Source organism: Staurois parvus, unplaced genomic scaffold, assembly GCF_062004578.1.
Source record: "Staurois parvus isolate SC_StPar_1 unplaced genomic scaffold, SC_StPar_1.0 ptg000549l, whole genome shotgun sequence".
In the NCBI taxonomy this organism is placed as follows: domain Eukaryota; kingdom Metazoa; phylum Chordata; class Amphibia; order Anura; family Ranidae; genus Staurois; species Staurois parvus.
Genome location: NW_028318345.1, coordinates 179,957 through 202,466, shown reverse-complemented (window position 1 = coordinate 202,466; position 22,510 = coordinate 179,957). Strand labels below are relative to the sequence as shown.

At 50.7% G+C, this 22,510-nt stretch overlaps 1 protein-coding gene across 5 annotated transcripts in view; it reads right to left on the bottom strand.

Annotated features, from left to right (window-relative positions):
* Positions 1–3,520, bottom strand: part of PIP5K1B (phosphatidylinositol-4-phosphate 5-kinase type 1 beta) — a 207,046-nt gene extending 203,526 nt beyond the window's left edge. For 2 of the 5 annotated variants that reach the window (XM_089691042.1, XM_089691043.1), the window contains exon 1: positions 3,196–3,377. The gene's annotated coding sequence lies outside the window, so the exon portion shown is untranslated. Of the gene's footprint in view, positions 1–3,195; positions 3,378–3,476 lie in introns of those variants that run through there. The other 3 variants (XM_089691040.1, XM_089691038.1, XM_089691041.1) reach the window with 2 other exon arrangements.
* Positions 3,521–22,510: the final 18,990 nt, after the last annotated feature.

The following is a 22,510-nucleotide window of genomic DNA, read 5'->3' as shown; positions in this document are numbered from 1 at the left end:
ACAACAGTTGGTGCAATCATTCACAAATGGAAGAAACACAAAACAACTGTCAGTCTCCATAGGTCTGGTGCACCATACAAGATCTCACATCGTGGAGTGTCAATGATCATGAGAACAGTGAGGAATCATCCCAGAACTACACGGGAGGATCTTGTCAATGATCTCAAGGCAGCTGGGACCACAGTCACCAAGAAAACAATTGGTAACACACTACACTAACAAGGATTGAAATCCTGCAGTGCCTGCAAGGTCCCTCTGCTCAAGAAAGCACATGTCCAGGCCCCTCTGAAGTCTGTCACTGAACATCTGAATGATGCAGAGGAGGACTGGTTGAAAGTGTTGTGGTCAGATGAGACCAAAATCGAGCTCTTTGGCATCAACTCAACTTGCCGTGTTTGGAGGAGGAGGAATGCTACCTATGACCCCAAGAACACCATCTCAACTGTCAAACATGGTGGAAACCTTCTGCTTTGGGGGTGTATTTCTGCTAAGGGGACAGGACAACTGCACCGCATTAAAGTGACGATGGACGGGGCAATGTACCGTCAAATCTTGGGTGAGAACCTTCTTTCCTCAGCCAGGGCATTGAAAATGGGTCGTGGATGGGTGTTCCAGCATGACAATGACCCAAAACACATGGTCAAGGCAACAAAGGAGTGGCTCAAGAAGAAGCACATTAAGGTCCTGGAGTGGCCTAGCCAGTCTCCAGACCTTAATCTGATTGAAAATCTGTGGAGGGAGCTGAAAGTTCGAGTTGTCAAACGTCAGTCGCCAAACCTTAATGACTTGGAGAGGATCTGCTAGGAGGAGTGGGCCAAAATCCCTCCTGAGATGTGTGCAAACCTGGTGGCCAACTACAGGAAACGTCTGACCTTTGTGATTGCCAACAAGGGATTTGCTACCGAGTACTAAGTCATGTTTTGTGAAGGGGATCAAATACTTATTTCCTTTATAAACATGCAAATCAGTGCATAATTTGTTAGACATGCATTTCTTTTGAATTTTTTGTTGCTATTCTGTCTCTCAGTGTTACAATACACCTACCATTCGCTTTTTAGACTGATCATTTCTTTGTGAGTGGGCAAACATTCAAAATCAGCAGGGGATCAAATACTTATTTCCTTCACTGTAGCTTAGATTAGGTAGGTTCTCATATGGCATTTAGTAAACCTAAAGTTGAGGGTCCAAAGATTGTATGGTCACATTGTAACATGTATGGTAACCTTGGATCTACCATTACTGGTTCCCGATTTGATGAAGCAGACTGTTTACGTTTGCCCATACATTACATAGCTTTGGTAAAGGTTGGTTCACACCATAAAGGGTGCATTTGTGTACATTCCTGTGATGCATGATTTCAATGGGCTGTGAAAAAGGTGCAGGAGTGTGCATAAAGTACAACAGGCACAACTTTTAAAATCGCGCTGCACCACACCGCACGCTACTCCGGTGTCATGCGTTTAGGTGCCAGCGAATGCACCTGAGTGTAAGATGCATGGGGGAGCTATTAAGAATGAATGACACCGATGTACATGTGCAGATGGCAGCGTGTTCTCACGTGGTGCAGGAAAACGCACACTTTTGTGAACGTTCCTGCACCGCAATTGGTGTAAACTGGCCCCAAAGCCTGGTTCACACCTATGCACTTTGCTTTTGATCCGTTTCTGCAGTGTTTTTTGTGATGCTCTTTGCGTTTTTGCACACTTGTTTATTTTATCTGTTTTGCATTTTTTATGCTTTTATTTTTTTAAAGGGGAGATATTTTGTTGGGCAGATTAGGAAAATATAAAGCGCATCAAAAACGCACTACATACGTTTCTGTAGCGTGTCTATCTATTGAACCAAAAACACACCGTGTTCTGTTTAAAGAGTCCCTGATCCTTTCCAAAAACGCAGCGCTTAACCCCCTCACGCTGGCGCCTTCTAGCCCTTTAAGAGTTTCAGAAGCCGGGAGGCGGGACGGGCGGGGTTTAGGGATCATGTGACCTTTCCGTGAGTACCGGACATGTGTGCTGGGAGTACGCAGGGCGCACGCTCTCAGCACGTTTTTTTTTTATTAGAACGCAAATGTGTGGCCGCTCGATGTCTAGGCCCAGACATCGGGAGGCTGCACATTTGTGTGCGACCGGCTTAAGAGGTTAAAAAGTGCATGGATGTGAATGTGTCTATAGATTGCAAGCTCCATGAGCAAGGCCCTTCTATTCCTTCTGTACTGTAATTGTACTGCCCCCCCCTATATATTGCAGAGCACTGAGCAAACTGCTGGTGCTATATAAATCCTGTATAATAATAATGTGTTATATAAGAAAGCATGTTACATGGACTACAGCACATTTCTGCAAAAAGCAAAGTGCACTAAAGTCCAGGAACCAGACCTTACACAGGCCTGCATCGGGTGACAAAAATCGTTTTTCGGAGGGATCGTACAATAATCTGATCGTTAGTACACAGCTTTCAACAGCCGATCACAACAGTTCATGCGACAATATCTGAAGGCACAAGCACGGAAAATGTTCTCCTATGATAACAGCATAAACGATTTTTGTTTAGTAAGTGCAGTATTCGTCTGAAAGAAATCGAGAAACCAAGATCACACATGCTCAGAAACAGAAGAATACATTACAATACAATACAATACATCACGTCTGAAGTTGTATTCTGTCGAATGAGAATTTTCATAACTTTACTGTCCTCTTTATTTTTTGAGACTAGAAGACAACAAAAAACGAACGATAAGTCGTCCAATAATCTGTGTGTACTAAGTATAAGGGTTGCCATAAACGTTACAATCTGCCCATACAACCTTGGTGCAATCACCCTTAGATTTACCAAAGCCATGTAATATGAGGACCTACCTAACCTAAGAACTCAATTGGTATCCATTCTAAGAGACCCTTGCAGTACATCGTTGGCTGATGTAAAAAAAAGATTGTACAATCAGATTGGAGCGTGGGTGGTGACCCTTAATCTAAAGAAGTACAATCAGATTGTAGGGTGTATGTCCAGATTTCCAGTCCCATGCAGAAGATGTGATGTTCCTGTACACAGAAGGGTGAAGAACCAGAGAGGTGGAGGTGCACTCACTGACCAGTCACCGTCCTCTGAAAAGCACAAGAAGATGCCAGCTCCTGACGGATCCCCCTTCCTGACACATCCACAGGGGCAGATGGCCGGGGTGGCCAGCTTGGCACTCACCTTGTGGCTGCTTCTAATGGTGTCAGCCCGCCAGCCCCATCCTCAGTGTTCTCCTTCCCGCAGATGAGCTCAGAATGCGGCAGATCGCCTTCCCAGGTGTGTTCCCCTCCGTGTACTAAGTGCACAGTGTACACACACACACATAGACAGCCGTGACATGATGCCACCTCCCCCCCGCCTGTCTGATGGGCCGAGGCTCCACACTGCACGGAGAATACACCAGGCCCCGCCTGACTGGCCCGAGCTCCCTCCCCGGCCGATCGCTGCTTCCTTCTACTCACAGCATCATCGCATTCTATTCCAGGGAGCCGGTGTCCTCCTCTACTACACACACAGCCTGCATTGTACACGGACCCCCCAACTGGCCCCCACCCCTCATGGATGCCTGCTCCTCCTCTACACACAACATACATTGTGGCTGCTGGACTGTTCATTGTGTTCTATGGCCATGGAAAGCTGAGGGAGGACTCCTGTCTGGGCTGCTAGAAGCTGGGGAGACTTCTATTCCACATACGCCACACAGGGATGACCAACTCTGGATGGGGGCACTCCTAAGACCCACACACAGGGGACAGCTGAGTCCTACGCCTGTGAGGGCACTACACTGGATGGGGGCGCTCCTAACTTCGGCCATACCCACACACCAGACAGCTGAGTCCTACACCTGTGGGGGCACTACACTGGATGGGGGCGCTCCTAACACCGGGACGTACCCACACACCAGACAGCTGAGTCCTACACCTGTGGGGGCACTACACTGGATGGGGCTCCTAACACCGGGCCGTACCCACACACACCAGACAGCTGAGTCCTACACCTGTGTGGTCACTACACTGGATGGGGGCGCTCCTAACACCGGGATGTACCCACATACCAGACAGCTGAGTCCTACACCTGTGAGGTCACTACACTGGATGGGGCGCTCTTAACACCGAGCCGTACCCACACATAGGGGACAGCTGAGTCCTACGTCTGTGAGGGCACTACACTGGATGGGGGTACTCCCAACACTGGGCCGTACCCACACAAGGGGGACAGCTGAGTCCTGCATCTGTGAAGTCACTACACGGGATGGGGGCGCTCCTAACACTGGGCCGTACCCATACATGGGACAGCTGAGCCCTACGCCTGTAAGGTCACTACACTGGATGGGGGCGCTCCTAACACCGGGACGTACCCACACACCAGACAGCTGAGTCCTACGCCTGTGTGGGCACTACACTGGATGGGGCGCTCCTAACACCGGGCCGTACCCACACACCAGGCATCTGAGTCCTACACCTGTGAGGGCACTACAGTGGATGGGGGCGCTCCTAACACCGGGACGTACCCATACACCAGACAGCTGAGTCCTACACCTGTGTGGTCACTACACTGGATGGGGCACTCCTAACACCGGGTCGTACCCACACACCAGGCATCTGAGTCCTACACCTGTGAGGGCACTACAGTGGATGGGGGCGCTCCTAACACCGGGACGTACCCATACACCAGACAGCTGAGTCCTACACCTGTGAGGTCACTACACTGGATGGGGCGCTCCTAACACCGGGATGTACCCACATACCAGACAGCTGAGTCCTACACCTGTGAGGTCACTACACTGGATGGGGCGCTCTTAACACCGAGCCGTACCCACACATAGGGGACAGCTGAGTCCTACGTCTGTGAGGGCACTACACTGGATGGGGGTACTCCCAACACTGGGCCGTACCCACACAAGGGGGACAGCTGAGTCCTGCATCTGTGAAGTCACTACAGTGGATGGGGGCGCTCCTAACACCGGGACGTACCCATACATGGGACAGCTGAGCCCTACGTCTGTGAGGTCACTACACTGGATGGGGGCGCTCCTAACACCGGGTCGTACCCACACACCAGACAGCTCAGTCCTACGTCTGTGAGGTCACTACACTGGATGGGGCGCTCCTAACACCGGGCCGTACCCACACACCAGACAGCTGAGTCCTACGCCTGTGAGGGCACTACACTGGATGGGGCACCACAGCTTAGGACCCCTTCACTTGTGTTTTTTTGTTCCTTTTTGGGGTAAAAGTGGAAGAAAAATGTAACCCTTTTGTTGCCAGGTCCATACGCCAGCAGCGGGGGGGGAGTTACACGCCAGGATTGTGTGTAAACCTGACAAGCAAACTCCTGTTAGATGGAGGCATTCGGGCAGCTGTGCTGTCGCTCTCTTGCTTCCACACATTCCCAGTAATGGTGCCCCCACTGCACGCACACCCATCTGCAGGTCCATGACCAACACAGCAGGTGTCACCTGATAGAGGGGAGGGAGGAGTGTGGACTCATGTATGACATCACTTCCGGGTCCCCCGTCACTTTCCCCGGCTAGCATAGGCGGGAAGGAATGTATTGCAATGCAATCTGCATTGGAGCACAGGGGAGACATCCAGACTCTGCATGTCTTGTTAACCACTTGCCGATCACCCTGCGCAGTTTTACTGCTACAGGGCGGTCACTCTGCGAAAAATCACATATATTTAAACGTGATTCTGCATTTCCACGGCTGTGGATAAGGGGTTACCACCATTCCTCCTGTATGTACATGTGCAGATGGCAGCGTGTTCCCACGTGGTGCAGGAAAACGCACACTTTTGTGAACGTTCCTGCACCGCAATTGGTGTAAACTGGCCCCAAAGCCTGGTTCACACCTATGCACTTTGCTTTTGATCCGTTTCTGCAGTGTTTTTTGTGATGCACTTTGCGTTTTTGCACACTTGTTTGTTTTATCTGTTTTGCATTTTTTATGCTTTTATTTTTTTAAAGGGGAGATATTTTGTTGGGTAGATTAGGAAAACATAAAGCGCATCAAAAACGCACTACATACGTTTCCGCAGCGTGTCTATCTATTGAACCAAAAACACACCGTGTTGTGTTTAAAGAGTCCCTGACCCTTTCCAAAAACGCAGCGCTTAACCCCTTCACGCTGGCGCCTCCCGGCCCTTTAAGAGTTTCAGGTGCCGGGAGGCGGGACGGGTGGGGTTTAGGGATCATGTGACCGCCGTGACGCGTCGTCACGGCGGTCACATGATCGGAAAGGTCCCGATCGAAACAGGAGACCGAGACCTTACCGTGAGTACCGGACATGTGTGCTGGGAGTACGCAGGGCGTGCGCTCTCAGCACATGTTTTTTTTTATTAGAACGCAAATGTGTGGCCGCTCAACGTCTAGGTCCAGACACCGGGAGGCTGCACATTTGTGTGCGGCCGGCGTGAGGAGGTTAAAAAGTGCATGGATGTGAATGCGTCTATAGATTGCAAGCTCCATGAGCAAGGCCCTTCTATTCCTTCTGTACTGTAATTGTACTGCCCCCCCTATATATTGCAGAGCACTGCGCAAACTGCTGGCGCTATATAAAATCCTGTATAATAATAATGTGTTATATAAGAAAGGCCTTACACAGGCCTGCATCGGGTGACAAAAATCGTTTTCGGAGGGATCGTACAATAATCTGATCGTTAGTACAGAGCTTTCAACAGCCGATCACAACAGTTCATGCGACAATATCTGAAGGCACAAGCACGGAAAATGTTCTCCTATGATAACAGCATAAACGATTTTTGTTTAGTAAGTGCAGTATTCGTCTGAAAGAAATCGAGAAACCAAGATCACACATGCTCAGAAACAGAAGAATACATTACAATACAATACAATACATCACGTCTGAAGTTGTATTCTGTCGAATGAGAATTTTCATAACTTTACTGTCCTCTTTATTTTTTGAGACTAGAAGACAACAAAAAACGAACGATAAGTCGTCCAATAATCTGTGTGTACTAAGTATAAGGGTTGCCATAAACGTTACAATCTGCCCATACAACCTTGGTGCAATCACCCTTAGATTTACCAAAGCCATGTAATATGAGGACCTACCTAACCTAAGAACTCAATTGGTATCCATTCTAAGAGACCCTTGCAGTACATCGTTGGCTGATGTAAAAAAAAGATTGTACAATCAGATTGGAGCGTGGGTGGTGACCCTTAATCTAAAGAAGTACAATCAGATTGTAGGGTGTATGTCCAGATTTCCAGTCCCATGCAGAAGATGTGATGTTCCTGTACACAGAAGGGTGAAGAACCAGAGAGGTGGAGGTGCACTCACTGACCAGTCACCGTCCTCTGAAAAGCACAAGAAGATGCCAGCTCCTGACGGATCCCCCTTCCTGACACATCCACAGGGGCAGATGGCCGGGGTGGCCAGCTTGGCACTCACCTTGTGGCTGCTTCTAATGGTGTCAGGCCGCCAGCCCCATCCTCAGTGTTCTCCTTCCCGCAGATGAGCTCAGAATGCGGCAGATCGCCTTCCCCGGTGTGTTCCCCTCCGTGTACTAAGTGCACAGTGTACACACACACATAGACAGCCGTGACATGATGCCACCTCCCCCCCGCCTGTCTGATGGGCCGAGGCTCCACACTGCACGGAGAATACAGCAGGCCCCGCCTGACTGGCCCCGAGCTCCCTCCCCGGCCGATCGCTGCTTCCTTCTACTCACAGCATCATCGCATTCTATTCCAGGGAGCCGGTGTCCTCCTCTACTACACACACAGCCTGCATTGTACACGGACCCCCCAACTGGCCCCCACCCCTCATGGATGCCTGCTCCTCCTCTACACACAACATACATTGTGGCTGCTGGACTGTTCATTGTGTTCTATGGCCATGGAAAGCTGAGGGAGGACTCCTGTCTGGGCTGCTAGAAGCTGGGGAGACTTCTATTCCACATACGCCACACAGGGATGACCAACTCTGGATGGGGGCACTCCTAAGATCCCTTTCACACAGGGCAGATTTGTCAGTAAATCCACTTGCTCAGCGGGGGACATTCCCGATGATGCACGCTTAGCAAGCGGATCACAGTTCCGTCACCGCTCCGCTGCTGCAGAGCAGACACAGATACAGCCCGCTATTCTCTAAGGGCTGTCCATTTCCATCCCAACCAATCCAATGGACAGAAGGGGAATGGATCCCTATTCATCTCTTTTTGGCGACAGCTGACAGCGGAGCCCTACACCTGTAAGGGCACTACACTGGATGGGGGGCGCTCTTAACACCGGGCCATACCCAGACACGGGGGACAGCTAAGCCCTGCGCCTGTGAGGGCACTACACTGGACGGGTGCACTCCTAACACCGGGCCGTACCCTAACATGGGACAGCTGAGCCCTACACCTGTGTGGGCACTACACTAGATGGGGGGCGCTCCTAACACTGGGCCGTACCCAAACACGGGGGACAGTGGAGCCCTACACCTGTGAGGGCACTACACTGGATGGGGGGCGCTCCTAACACTGGGCCGTACCCACACACCAGACAGCTGAGCCCTACACCTGTGTGGGCACTACACTGGATGGGTGCATTCCTAACACCGGGCCGTACCCTAACACGGGACAGCTGAGCCCTACACCTGTGAGGGCACTACACTGGATGGGGGGCGCTCCTAACACTGGGCCGTACCCAAACACGGGACAGCTGAGCCCTACACCTGTGTGGGCACTACACTGGATGGGGGCGCTCCTAACACCTGGCCGTACCCACACACGGGGGACAGCTAAGCCCTGTGCCTGTGAGGGCACTACACTGGATGGGTGCACTCCTAACACCGGGCCATACCCAAACACTGGGGGCAGCGGAGCCCTACACCTGTGTGGGCACTACACTAGATGAGGGCGCTCCTAACACTGGTCCACACCCATACATGGGGGACAGCGGAGCCCTACACCTGTGAGGGCACTACACTGGATTGGGGGTGCTCCTAACACTGGGCCGCACCCATACATGGGGGACAGCTGAGTCCTACACCTGTGAGGGCACTACACTAGATGAGGGCGCTCCTAACACTGGTCCGCACCCATACATGGGGGACAGCTAAGCCCTGCGCCTGTGAGGGCACTACACTGGATGGGTGCACTCCTAACACCGGGCCATACCCAAACACGGAACAGCGGAGCCCTACACCTGTGAGGGCACTACACTGGATGGGGGCGCTCCTAACACCGGGCCGTACCCACACACGGGGGACAGCTAAGCCCTGCGCCTGTGAGGGCACTACACTGGATGGGTGCACTCCTAACACCGGGCCATACCCAAACACGGGGGACAGCGGAGCCCTACACCTGTGAGGGCACTACACTAGATGAGGGCGCTCCTAACACTGGGCCGCACCCATACATGGGGGACAGCTAAGCCCTGCGCCTGTGAGGGCACTACACTGGATGGGTGCACTCCTAACACTGGGCCATACCTAAACACGGGGGTCAGCTGAGCTCTATGCCTGTGAAGGCACTACACTGGATGGGAGCGTTCCCAACACCGGGCCTTACCCACACACGGGACAGCTGAGCCCTACACCTGTGAGGGCACTACACTGGATGGGTGCACTCCTAACACCGGGCCATACCCAACCACGGGGACAGCTGAGCCCTTATGTCTGTGAGGGCACTATACTGGATGGGGGCGCTCCTATCACCGGGCCGTACCCACACACGGGACAGCTGAGCCCTACACCTGTGAGGGCACTACACTGCTTGGGAGCTCTCGCAACACTGGTCCGTACCCACACACGGGAGACAGCTGAGTCCTTACGCCTGTGAGGGCCCTACACTGGATGGCGGTGCTCCTAACACCGGGCCGTACCCAAACACGGGACAGCTGAGCCCTACACCTGTGTGGGCACTACACTTGATGGGGGCGCTCCTAACATCGGGCCGTACCCACACACGGGGGACAGCGGAGCTCTACACCTGTGTGGACACTACACTGGACGGAGGAGGTCCTATCACCAGGCCTTACCCACACACAGGGGATCGCTGAGGCCTCCACCTGTGTGGGCACTACACTGGATGGGGACGCTCCTAACACCGGGCCGTACCCAAACACGGGACAGCTGAGCCCTACACCTGTGTGGGCACTACACTTGATGGGGGCGCTCCTAACATCGGGCCGTACCCACACACGGGGGACAGCGGAGCTCTACACCTGTGTGGACACTACACTGGACGGAGGAGGTCCTATCACCAGGCCTTACCCACACACGGGGGATCGCTGAGGCCTCCACCTGTGTGGGCACTACACTGGATGGGGGCGCTCCTAACACCGGGCCGTACCCGTTCCCACTAAAAAATTTCCCCTCTGTTACTTTTCTGGAGACAACTCAAAATTGGGGTTTTCTTTTGCTTTCACCTAGTAATAGTGAAATAATAGTAAACAGGACAAACAGGGAGGGTGAATCTCCTTAATGGGGGCACAGACAGCAATACCTAATAGGTGTTTTAATATCTCTCCACTCTGTCCAAAACTAAAAAAAAGTTTTGCCTTTAGTTGTACTTTAAATCTCTCACTTGTAGTTTACAGCTTTCAGTGCTGCTGGCTCCAGTTAGGCTGATAGCTTGGAGAAGTGAGGGGGAAGGAGGAGGGAGGAGCAGGGGAGTGCCTTGTCATCCTAGTCTGTGGGGCTCTGTGTTTCCATTGATGCACACAGTTTACAGTATCACAACTCTAGTTCCTGCATGCACTAGAAGAGAAAGGAGCCACCCTGAAGTAGGAAACCTGGGACAACAGGCATGGTACCAGCTTAAACTGGAACATAGGCAAGGATTAAAAGATAAGGAAACTGGATACTCAATTAAGTTTTAAAGATTAGGTTGCATTGACTAAATAGATACCAAACATGTCAAGTTTTAAAATTGTGTGTGCCAGTGAAACAGTGACAAACTTTGGTACCCACAATTGCCCATAAGTGACACTTTAAAAGTCTTTACAGGCCATCAGCTTAAAGTTAACCTCTCTCAGCGGGAACCACTGTGATGGCGGTGGAAATTACTGTGAGCGCAAGCAGCCGAATCAGCTAAGAGCAGAGTGGAAACGGAAGAAGAAGGCAAGGCTTGAGTTCCTGGAGGGGCCATCCGAGTGACTGGAGAGTGGCTGGAGAGCTGTTGGGTAACTGCAGAGCTGCTGGGTTCAGGAGTGGCAGGTGAGAGGAGTAGGAATGCTGGGGGCACTGTCACTGGAATAATATAAAGCAGTAATATATGAGCGCTGGGTAAAATATAAAACATCAAACAGAATAAGCAGCCAGCAAAATAAGAGGAAATACCCTAAATCCTCCAATAGTATACAAAATAATCAATAAAAATGCAGCGCTAAAATGTACAGATTAAAAATACGTAAATAAATAAAAGTCTTAAAAGTAATAATAATAAAGAAGGTGCAATGTGATAATTGTGGTTCATTAGATAGCTGTTGGGTTATCGTGACTTCCGTGGCTTGTGAGGAATGAGTATACAATGCACTAACCAGATAGCACACAATTTTGTGCGTTGGAGTAAATAAGACCTACTCCAAGGTACTCTGGAAGTGGGAACTCTGCAAACAGGTGAAGTCGTCAGGTGGAGTTGAGTCACCAGATGTCATCAGACCAGGGCAGATTTCCTCATTCCAGTATAGTGTATAATCGTCATATTAGATGCATTTTGTAGTACGGATTCCAGCCACCGGGGGGATCATACACTTAAGTGTGAGTCGCCTATTATGGTGCACCTTGAAGGGGGGGGCTCAAAATATCCCAAAAAATGAGCCCAGAAGAGAGAAAAAACTTCAATAGTGTAGTATTTATTAGACAAATGGAGTTACAATTAAAATCAAGTAAAAAACGGACACTTGCATCCAAGAGTAAACAGAGTAGCATAACAGGTCAGTAATCCATGTACAGGGGGGTCTCACTGGAATGGAGCAGGAGACTTTCAGACTGTCACAGCAGAGGCTGATACATCCTGGAGCTGTGAAGGCTACAATGGGAGTGTCATGTGGGGAACCACTGTGGGATTTGAGGGGCATTGTGGGTACTGTGAGTACTGAAGGGCACCGTGAGCATTGAAAAGCACTGCAAGTACTGAGGGTCACTGGAAGTACCTGGAATATTGAGGGGCACTGTGAGTATTGAGGGGCACTGTGAGTACTGAGGGGTGCTGTGAGTATTGAAGAGCACTGTGAATACCAATGAATACTGAGGGCACTGTTAGTACTGGGGCACTGTGAATGCTAGGGACATTGAGACTACCAAGGAGTACTGCAGGCACTTTGAGTACTGAGGGGTCACTGTGAGTGCTGGGAGTACTGAAGAGCACCGGGAGTACCAATGAGTACTGAGAGGTCACTATGAGTGGACCAAGTGGTGCTGTTTTTATGTGTGACCAAAAGGCATTGTGATTGTTGAGGGATTTGTGTTACATTCAAACATTTTAGAGCAAACAAATAGTGCTCAGAATAGAAAAAAATACATAAATTAAACATAAATAAAACTTTTTATTCCTAAAAGAGAAGTATGGATTTTATTTTTTCCCCCATTATATTTACCTGGGTGGAGGCAGCATCAGTCCGATGCTGCATCTATCCCCCGCCGGCTATAAGGGTGACCGCTGATTGCTGAGTTCTCACTGCTGCTCTGAGCAGAGAGCAGTGACTGTCAGTTACTGCTCTCTGCATTGCACCCGCAGCACTCACTGGAGCACTGAGTTGTAGATGGGGAGGGAGCGGCTGTCTCAGGCTCTCAGCGGCTCGCTTGTTTCGTGTCTATATTCTTTGAACAGCCGTTTGAAGGCAAATATTGCTGTGAGATGTATGCAAGTTGTTTGTGTGGAAGCCCAGATCCTGGTTCTAAAGAATCAACTGACAACACTGCGAAGCATCAACAACCTGGAAAAAAGTTTTGCCCTTACCCATCAGGTGCTGACTGGGGCCATTAGAGTGATTGGTGCAGATGCCAGAAGTAGCTGGGTTACAGTTAGAATGAGGGATAGAGGGAAGAGCTTTAGGTTTGTCCTGAGTTGGTACATCCCAATAAATATGCCAAATTGCATGATGTTGGGGATATCAGCTCAGGAATGCAGACTACCTCCCCTAGCTGACAGGACAATGACTACTCCACTAAGTATGGGGGCAAAATTACAGGCAAGTATAGAGTGATACTGGTGGTAGGGGACTCCATTATGAGAAGGACAGATAGGGCAATTTGTCACAAAGACCATGATCGCCGATCTGTATGTTGTTTGCCAGGCGTTCGGGTTTGGCACATCGCGGATCAGATGGACAGATTGTTTGGTGGAGTGGGGAAAGGACCCCGCTATCATGGTACATATTAGTACAAAAGTAAGAGGAAGATGAAGCGTTCTTAAAAATGATTGCAGGGACTTAAATGCTATATTAAAGAAAAGGACCTACAAGGGGGTGTTCTCATACTGTAACACTGTACCTTGAGTTACAGTAAGGGACCGCCCGGCGGTAGCACTGAATAGGCGTCCCCAGCGCACGGAGTCTAAGTCCCAGGATGCTTGTTCACCAGGGCCCCTGATGGTGGGGATGGACTTGGAGCCCCCAGAGACCAGGTCGTGGCTACTGGGTGCGTCCGTCAGTGGTAGTGGTATGCGCCAAGGGCTCCCACGGGAAAGAGTCTGATATGAGGAGGTCAGGAGACCCCGCTGCGAGGGATGGGCGGATGGATGGATGGATGAGCAAGGTCAGACGGGCCGGGTCGGTAACAGACAGGACGGTAAGGTACAAGGCAGCGGGCAGAGAATGGTCGGGTCACACGCCAGGTCAGCAACAGCAGGTCAAATCTAATAGGGGGCATCCAGGAGAGAGGTCAGGCAAAGCAAGTGTCAGAATAGGAGAAAACAGCAAGGTCAGGTACAATCCGGGTCAATAACTTACAGGGAACAGGTTCGCAGAATCACAGGATGCAGGAAAGACCAGAAGGCACTGAATGACAGCTCAGGGCCATTTAAATATCCCGCCCTGCGCTGCCATTGGTGCCCAGCGGGCGGCCGCAGCTTCTACTGCGCATGCGCGAACTCGAATGCCGCGGCCGGCCCGGACCTAGTGCCCGTGTCCCTGCACAGGGCGGTGCACTGCGCCTGCGCCGGGACCATCGCGGCGGGGATCGAGGAGATCCCTGACATTGCCCCCCCCACGGGCAACCTCCGGATGCCCACCCGATCTCTCCACCAAGGGTGATCGCGAAAAAACCTCCGGACAAGTCTGGGTGCATGGACATTATGGGCTGGCTCCCAAGAATTGTCCTCAGGGCCGTAGCCCTTCCATTTGGTAAGGAATTGGGTCTTGCCCCCCCTCCTTCAGCACTTCAGGATTGTTTCTACCTCAAATTCTTCTTCTCCCTCGACCGTTATGGCTTCCGGGGGTTTAGATTCTCGGTCGGGGAAGGCATCTGGGATCACTGGCTTCAGCAGGGACACATGGAAAACTGGGTGGATCTTGAGTGTGTCAGGAAGGACGAGTTCGTAGGCCACTTCGTTAACCATCCGTTTAATGCAAAAAGGGCCTATAAATTTGGGTCCCAATTTCTTTGATGGGCAAAGCATCTTTAAATTGGACGTCGCTAGCCAAACCTTCTCCCCAGGCCGAAACACCAGGTCTCCCCTCCATTTCCTGTTGAATGCCTTCCTGGTCCCGACTGATGGCCTCTTGAAGCTTCTTATTGTTTACGGAGAAAAACGTTACCACATCTTGCGTTGCTGGTACTGGGCATTCCGAGACCAAATCTGGGAGGAAGACGGGGTGAAAACCATAGTTGGCAAAGAACGGGGACTGTCCAGTCGCTGAATGGCGAGCGTTGTTGTACGCGAATTCCGCTAGGGGTAGAAGTGGCATCCAGTCATCTTGAGTAAACGAAGTGTAGCATCGTAAGTATTGCTCCAGGGTCTGATTGGTCCTTTCGGTTTGACCGTTAGTTTGAGGGTGGAACGCAGAGGAGAGGGACAATTTGATGTCCAGGGCTTTGCACAGTGCTCTCCAAAATCTTGACGTGAACTGGACCCCCCGGTCCGAGACAATGTCTTCGGGGACCCCATGCAGCCTTACCACCTCACGAATGAAGACGCGTGCAGTCTCGGCTGCCGAGGGGGTTTTTTTCAACGGGATGAAGTGGGCCATCTTGGACAAGCGGTCCACAACCACCAGGATTGCCGTGTGGTCTAGCGATGGCGAAAGCTCGACTATAAAGTCTAACGAGATCTTTTGCCAAGGTCGTTCAGGAATCGGTAAGGGTCGCAGCAGACCCCAAACTTTGTTTCTTGATGGCTTGTTCTTCTGGCAGGTGATACAGGACCTTACATAGCCCTTACAATCTTTAGCCATGTCCGGCCACCAGAAGGAGCGTCGGAGAAGTTCCAGGGTCTTTTCTGGGCCAAAGTGCCCTGCCATCGGGTGGTCATGGCAATGCCCCAAGACCAGGGTTCGGGCTTCCTCCGGCACCACAATCCGATCTTCCCTCCATAGGAGTCCCCCCTTGTTCTGGAGGGGCCCTCCGACTGGGGTAGAGACGGTTGTGGATGCCTCCATTATCTTGGAACGAAGGTCCGACTGAAGGGCCAAGAAGTTACCCGAGGACAGGATGGTGTCGGGCACTGGGATCTCCTTGGCGTCCTCGTACATACGTGATAACGCATCTGGCTTAGTGTTCTTTGATCCAGGCCGGTACGTGATGTGGAAGTTGAATCTAGAAAAGAATAGTGCCCATCTTGCCTGTCACGGGCGTAGACGCTTGGCGGTTCTCAGATATTCCAAGTTCTTGTGGTCAGTAAACATTAAGATGGGGTGCACGGCGCCTTCCAGCAGGTACCTCCATTCCTCTAATGCCGTTTTGATCGCCAGTAGTTCTCGATCACCGATATCATAATTCTTCTCTGCTGGGGTAAGCTTCCATGAGAAGAATGCTACAGGATGGAGCAATTCCTTGGTGCCTTTCCACTGGGAGAGGATGGAACCTACTGCATTCTCCGATGCATCCACCTCCAAGATGTAGGGCAGGGCGGCGTCTGGGTGACCCAAAATGGGTGCCGAGGTGAACAGCTTCTTCAAGGCTTCAAAAGCTCCCTGAGCCTCTGGTGTCCATCTAAACCGGGTTCCCAGCTTGGTTAGCTGAGTAATGGGGGAGACCAGACCCGAGAAGTTCTTGATGAACTTCCGGTAAAGATTTGCAAAACCGATAAATCATTGGATGCCTTTCCTGTCCGTGGGTTCAGGCCAATCCAGTATTGCAGCGACTTTCTGGGGATCCATCGCGACCCCCGCGGTGGAGATAATCAGGCCCAAGAAAGTAATGCTGGATTGTTCGAAACAACATTTCTCTGCCTTGGCGTACAACCCATGCTGCCGCAATCGCCCCAATACCCTCGCTACATGTATTCTGTGTTCCCCCAAAGAAGGGGAGAAAATCAAAATGTCGTCTAAATAGACGATAACAAAGACATCCAGGAAGTCCCTAAAAATATCATTCACAAAGTGTTGAAAAGTGGCCGGAGCATTGCACAACCCGAACGGCATGACCAAATATTCAAAGTGGCCGAAGCGGGTGCGGAATGGCGTCTTCCACTCGTCCCCCTCCCTTATGCGAACCAAGTTGTACGCTCCCCTCAAATCCAGCTTTGTAAAAACCACCGCTGCTTTTAAGCTTTGGAACAACTCTGGTACTAATGGCAGTGGGTAACGGTTCTTTATCGTGACCCTGTTCAACTCCCGGTAATCGATACACGGCCTTAAGGTTTTGTCCTTCTTTTCAACAAAGAAAATTCCCGCCCCCGCCGGTGAAGTGGAAGGGCGGATGAACCCCTTCTGGAGGCTGTCCTCGATATATTCTTTCAGGGCCCCCAATTCGAGCTCCGAAAGGGGGAAAATTCGCCCAAACGGAATTTCTGAACCGGGTAACAGGTCAACGGGACAGTCATATGGGCGGTGGGGGGGTAGAGTATTGGCTCCCCGTTTGCTGAACACATCCAGAAACTCATGGTAGGCTGCAGGGATTACTTGTTTTAATTCGGCTTCCCCCTCAGAGCACAGGAGGATTTGGGGGACCCCCGGGCCCGAAGTGCGGCAGTATACCCGACAGTATGGGGAAGGGAACGAGATTACTCCGGTCTCCCAGTCAATTTGGGGGTTATGGGCCCGTAACCATGGGAGCCCCAAAATGACTGGGAAAAGGGGTGAAGCTATAGCATCCAGGCGGAGGAGTTCCTGGTGCTGGCCGGCAATGACAGTGGCGATGGAGGGGGTTTCTTGGTTCACTACCCCCGACTTTATCCGGGAACCGTCGGTCAAATAAATATTGAACCCCTTCTGTTTCAATTGGAGGGGAATACCCTGCTGGTGAGCAAAATTAATGTCCAAGAAGCAGCTGCATGCCCCCGAAACAACTATGGCCGATACTTCCACGGTCCTTTCTGGAAGCTGAAATGAAAGGGGCACCACTAAGTATTGGGATGGACTAACATTGCCAATGGACAAGGAAGAAGAGGTGCACTTACTCAGTTTCTGCGGGCAGAATCGTACCATATGACCAGCTTCACCACAGTAGAGGCACAGGTTCTGGGATCGTCTGCGCTGGTGTTCTTCTGGAGATAGTTTAGGCCGTGCCAGGCCGAGTTGCATGGGTTCAGGGATATCTTCTGGATGTTTGGCCTAGTTGCTTGACTGGGACCTTGAAATGACCCCCAGGGATTTCCATGACCCTGACCGGACCTCTCAAACCTGCATTCCCGCAGTCTACGGTCAATCTTGATGGTCAGCGCAATTAAGTCCTCTAAAGTCTCAGGCACCTCCACCCGGGCGAGCTCATCTTTCAGGCCTTCTGATAGGCCTATACGGAACTGATGTAGGAGTGCAAACTCGTTCCAGCGTGTGTCCCCCATCCAGCGCCTAAACTCAGACGCGTACTCCTCCGCCGCTCGACGGCCTTGCCGGAGCGTGTACAAAGTAGCTTCAGCAGAAGCTGCCCGCTGTGGGTCATCGTATAGGATGGCCATTGCATCAAAAAAATTGTCAACCGAACTAAGGTGAGGGTCATTTTTTCCCCGCAGTCGGTGGGCCCAGTCTTGGGGTTCACCCTGCAGGAGGGAGATGACGAACCCCACCTTCACGGATTCAGTCACAAAGGTCCGTGGTTGCAACTCAAAGTAGAGAAGACAGGACTCACGGAATGACCTGAAGCGTGTGCGGTCCCCGTGGAAACGTTCTGGTAAGGGTACTCGGGGTTCGGCCGCCGGGAGTGGTGCGGAAGCCCCAGAAGCCGGCACAGGGGCTGCTACGGCCGGGGGTGCGGGGACCGCGGCCTGTGGGGCAGGAACGGATATAGTGCAGGTCTGGAACTGATTTTCGATCTGCAGACATCTGTCCTGCAGGGTCGATACGGCCTGTGTCAAATTAGATAGGTGCCTGCAGATCTCCTCAAGCGGCGAGGGCCCTCCTCTAGACTCAGTCATGGCCTTCTGGTACTGTAAGGGACCGCCCGGCGGTACCACTAGCACTCCACTGAATAGGCGTCCCCAGCGCACGGAGTCTAAGTCCCAGGGTGCTTGTTCACCGGGGCCCCTGATGGTGGGGATGGACTTGGAGCCCCCCGAGACCAGGTCGTGGCTACTGGGTGCGTCCGTCAGTGGTAGTGGTATGCGCCAAGGGCTCCCACGGGAAAGAGTCTGATATGAGGAGGTCAGGAGACCCCGCTGCGAGGGATGGGCGGATGGATGGATGAGCAAGGTCAGACGGGCCGGGTCGGTAACAGACAGGACGGTAAGGTACAAGGCAGCGGGCAGAGAATGGTCGGGTCACACGCCAGGTCAGCAACAGCAGGTCAAATCTAATAGGGGGCATCCAGGAGAGAGGTCAGGCAAAGCAAGGGTCAGAATCGGAGAAAACAGCAAGGTCAGGTACAATCCGGGTCAATAACTTACAGGGAACAGGTTCGCAGAATCACAGGATGCAGGAAAGACCAGAAGGCACTGAATGACAGCTCAGGGCCATTTAAATATCCCGCCCTGCGCTGCCATTGGTGCCCAGCGGGCGGCCGCGGCTTCTACTGCGCATGCGCGAACTCGAACGCCGCGGCCGACCCGGACCTAGTGCCCGTGTCCCTGCACAGGGCGGTGCACTGCGCCTGCGCCGGGACCATCGCGGCGGGGATCGAGGAGATCCCTGACAGTTACACTAGAGAGGCAGCAGATGCTTTGAGGATACTGGAGGAGGAATTGGTGCAAGAAGGAGGGTTTTGGGTTCATGGAGAACTGGGATGACCTATTGATCAGTTACCAGCTCTATAGTAGAGACGGACTGCACCTAAATGGGGAGAGTGTAGCTCTGCTGGGGGAGAAGATGGCCAGAAGGTTGGAGGAACTTTTAAACTAGGGTGGGAGGGATCAGAGGAAGATATACCATTTAGAGAGCCAGGATCAGAGTGTATAGATGGGGGGTGAAGTCAGGAAGGAAGGGCTCCTCAAACCAGATGGCAGAGAAGCTAAAGTTTCTAAAGCTAGCTGGCATGCTGAACCTAAAGGGAAGCAATAAGTGTGCAAGGATAAAATAATATGCGAGAGTGCAAAATTAAAAGACATGTATACAAAAATGCTAGAAATCGGGTAATAAAATGGACATCTTAGAACTTCTAATACATAAAGATGATTTTGACTTTGAAGAAAAATCTGAAATTAGGTTTAACAGCTCACATGACTGGCTTGTGACTGTCCAGAGGCACTCCCTGTATCGGAGGGACAGGGTAGGTAGAAGAGGAGAAGGGGTGTGCCTGTATGTGAAGAGTGATTTGAGGGTGAATATGAGGGATGACATTTCTAATGGAGCTAGCGAGGAAGCTAGAGCTTCAAAGGGATCAAACAAATATTAACTTGCTTGAGAGGGTATGCTATAGGCCCATTAAAAAGAAGGAGGAGACCCATCTCCTTTCGCAGTGACAGACAGGGTAATGTTAAAATTATAGGGCATTTTAACAATCCTGATATTGATTGGGCAGACAGAACTGCTCACTCAACCAAGGCTCCTCATTTCTTGAATGTATTGCAGGACAATTTCACAAGTCAAATGGTAGAATCCCCAACTAGAGATAGTGCTCTGCTGGACCTACTAATTACAAACAACACAGAGCTGATTGCAGATGTAGACGTGAGGGATGATTTAGGTAACAGTGATCACAGAGTAATTATGTATGCCATAAGCTGTAGGAAAGTGAGCCTCAAGGATAGGACAAGAACATTAAATTTCAAAAGAGCAACATTACTAAGCTGCGCTTCATAGTATATAATACTAAATTAAATCAAATATTTGCAACTAAGAACACTGAAGAAAAGTGAAAGTGCTTTATGAACATATTAAACAATTCGTCAGAGTGCATTTAAATGGGAAACACATATAAAAACAAACAAAAGTTAAACCTGAATGGAAAAACACTAAATTAAAAAGGATTATAATGAGATACATTTCTTATTTTTTTTAAATATTAGGCTGAAGGGTCACCATAGGCATTCCAAAACTGCAAGGAATGCTATAAGAAATGCAAGAATGTGATCAGAGCAGCTAAAGTAGATTATGAGAGACACGTTGCTAAGGAGAGTGAAAAAGCCCAAAAATATTATCAAATATATTATTAGTAAAAAGGCTAGGTTAAAAGAACTGTATTAAATACATTCTTCTCCCCAGTTTATAGAAAGAAAAAGGGTGGGGGGTATGATAAACGAGGCAGTAATGTTCATACCATTATATTAAATGTACCCACATGGCTGACAGAAACCGGTATTCAAAAAAGACTACAAAACTTACACCTGAGAGTTCTCAAGGAACTTTGTCATGTGTGGGAACTCGCTTCAACGTGGTAGAGCTTCTTCAAAGCACACAGCAACTCGCTTCTTTTAAGGGCTTTTTTGCCCACTTTTATTTACAAGAAAGTTCAAGAAACACAAATGCTTCCCACACAGGGGTATCCAACATCAAGCAAATCAATAGTATTCAGCCTCCTGGCTTGCACGCAGTTTTAAGTCTGCCTCCTGCAGACTCTTCCCAAAATATGGCACCAGCACACAGCTAGTCTGGCTTCCACCTGACTCCAAGGCAGCGACCTCCCGTCTGCCGGGGTGGAGTCCTCCTGACTCCGTTTGCCGGGGTGGAGCCCTCCTAACTGCCGGGGTGGAGCCCAGACTCATGGCCTGGCCTCCACAAAAAGGCCTGCACACACCTGTGCAATCAGCACACTGGCTGCTCCCAAAATATGGGCCCAGGATTGGAGATTTCATCCCTCCCAAATCTCTTAGAAATCTCCAGGCAACAGGTCCCAAAACAGGCTTTACAAACCAAAGAGGAAACTTATAAACCCGTTTCCTCTGCATTATGAGAACTGCCTGGAGCCCCTCAACCTGCATGGTTGAGAATCCTGGGTCTCCATCATGATTTCCACCGTGGCAGGATACCGCACTGCCACATATCCCCCCCCTTTGTTTTGATCCCGTAGGGGGCAGAACACACACACCAAAACTCTTTAATTTGGCACCTCTGTGCCAGCCTTCACCCATATGAGCCCATTCCTGACTGACATTGCTTTCAAAGGGAAACTTTCCTTCCTGTCTTATGAGGCGACTTTCCCCATGTTCTCCTAGCACACGGACTTGGGCCCTATAAAGACACTGTGCCTTTTTACGGGTACGCTTCCAAAAGCGTTGCCGCTCTATTTTCCTTGGGGCCACCCAAGTCACCTTCCCATTAAGGAACTTCCAAAACTTGGTACCTTTCTGAGGATGAGGTTGACGCCTGAGTTTTAAGTGTCTGATAACATTGCAGCTACACTGCACTCTCAACCGCCGGTTTCCCTTTACCTTTGAAGGGGTCACGCTTTTACACACAAAAAGTGCGGGCTCTTTTATTGGGGTTACCTTAGACCCTCTCTGCATTCTATGTACAGGCATCTTCTTGCTGACAAAACCTAGCTCGGTTGGTTTCCCCCCGTACACTGCACACTTCCTTTTGTCACTGACATTCTCAGATGACAATGTCCTACTCTCCTTCTGAAGGACAGCCCAATTGCCTTGCCCTTCAGATGCTTTTATGTCAGGGGACCTCTTTAAATTATCCACTTCCTTAAAGTTTTCCCTCTGGGCAGATAAGCTATTTAAAGTTTCCCTTCCCAGACTACCCTCCTGAACCTGTAGGGGGCCTAATTCAACTGCAGCTTTTTCCTCAGCTGTGTCTACCACATCATTATATTTACAATTTACCAGTGCATCGCACTTTTCCTCATCATCAACATTTACACGGGTCTTGCATTTTTCCTCCTGGCCAGAAACATCCACACCTTTGTCAGAATTAATTTCAAAGTTTGGCAGGGCAGTGTCTGGAGACCAAGTGCACAGCGTGGAGTGGTTGTCTCCCATGGCAACGTCGCTATCCACCAGCTCCACTGGCACATGTACCTCTTCCAGCAACTGTCCTGACACCTGACGGTCATAACACAATTCTA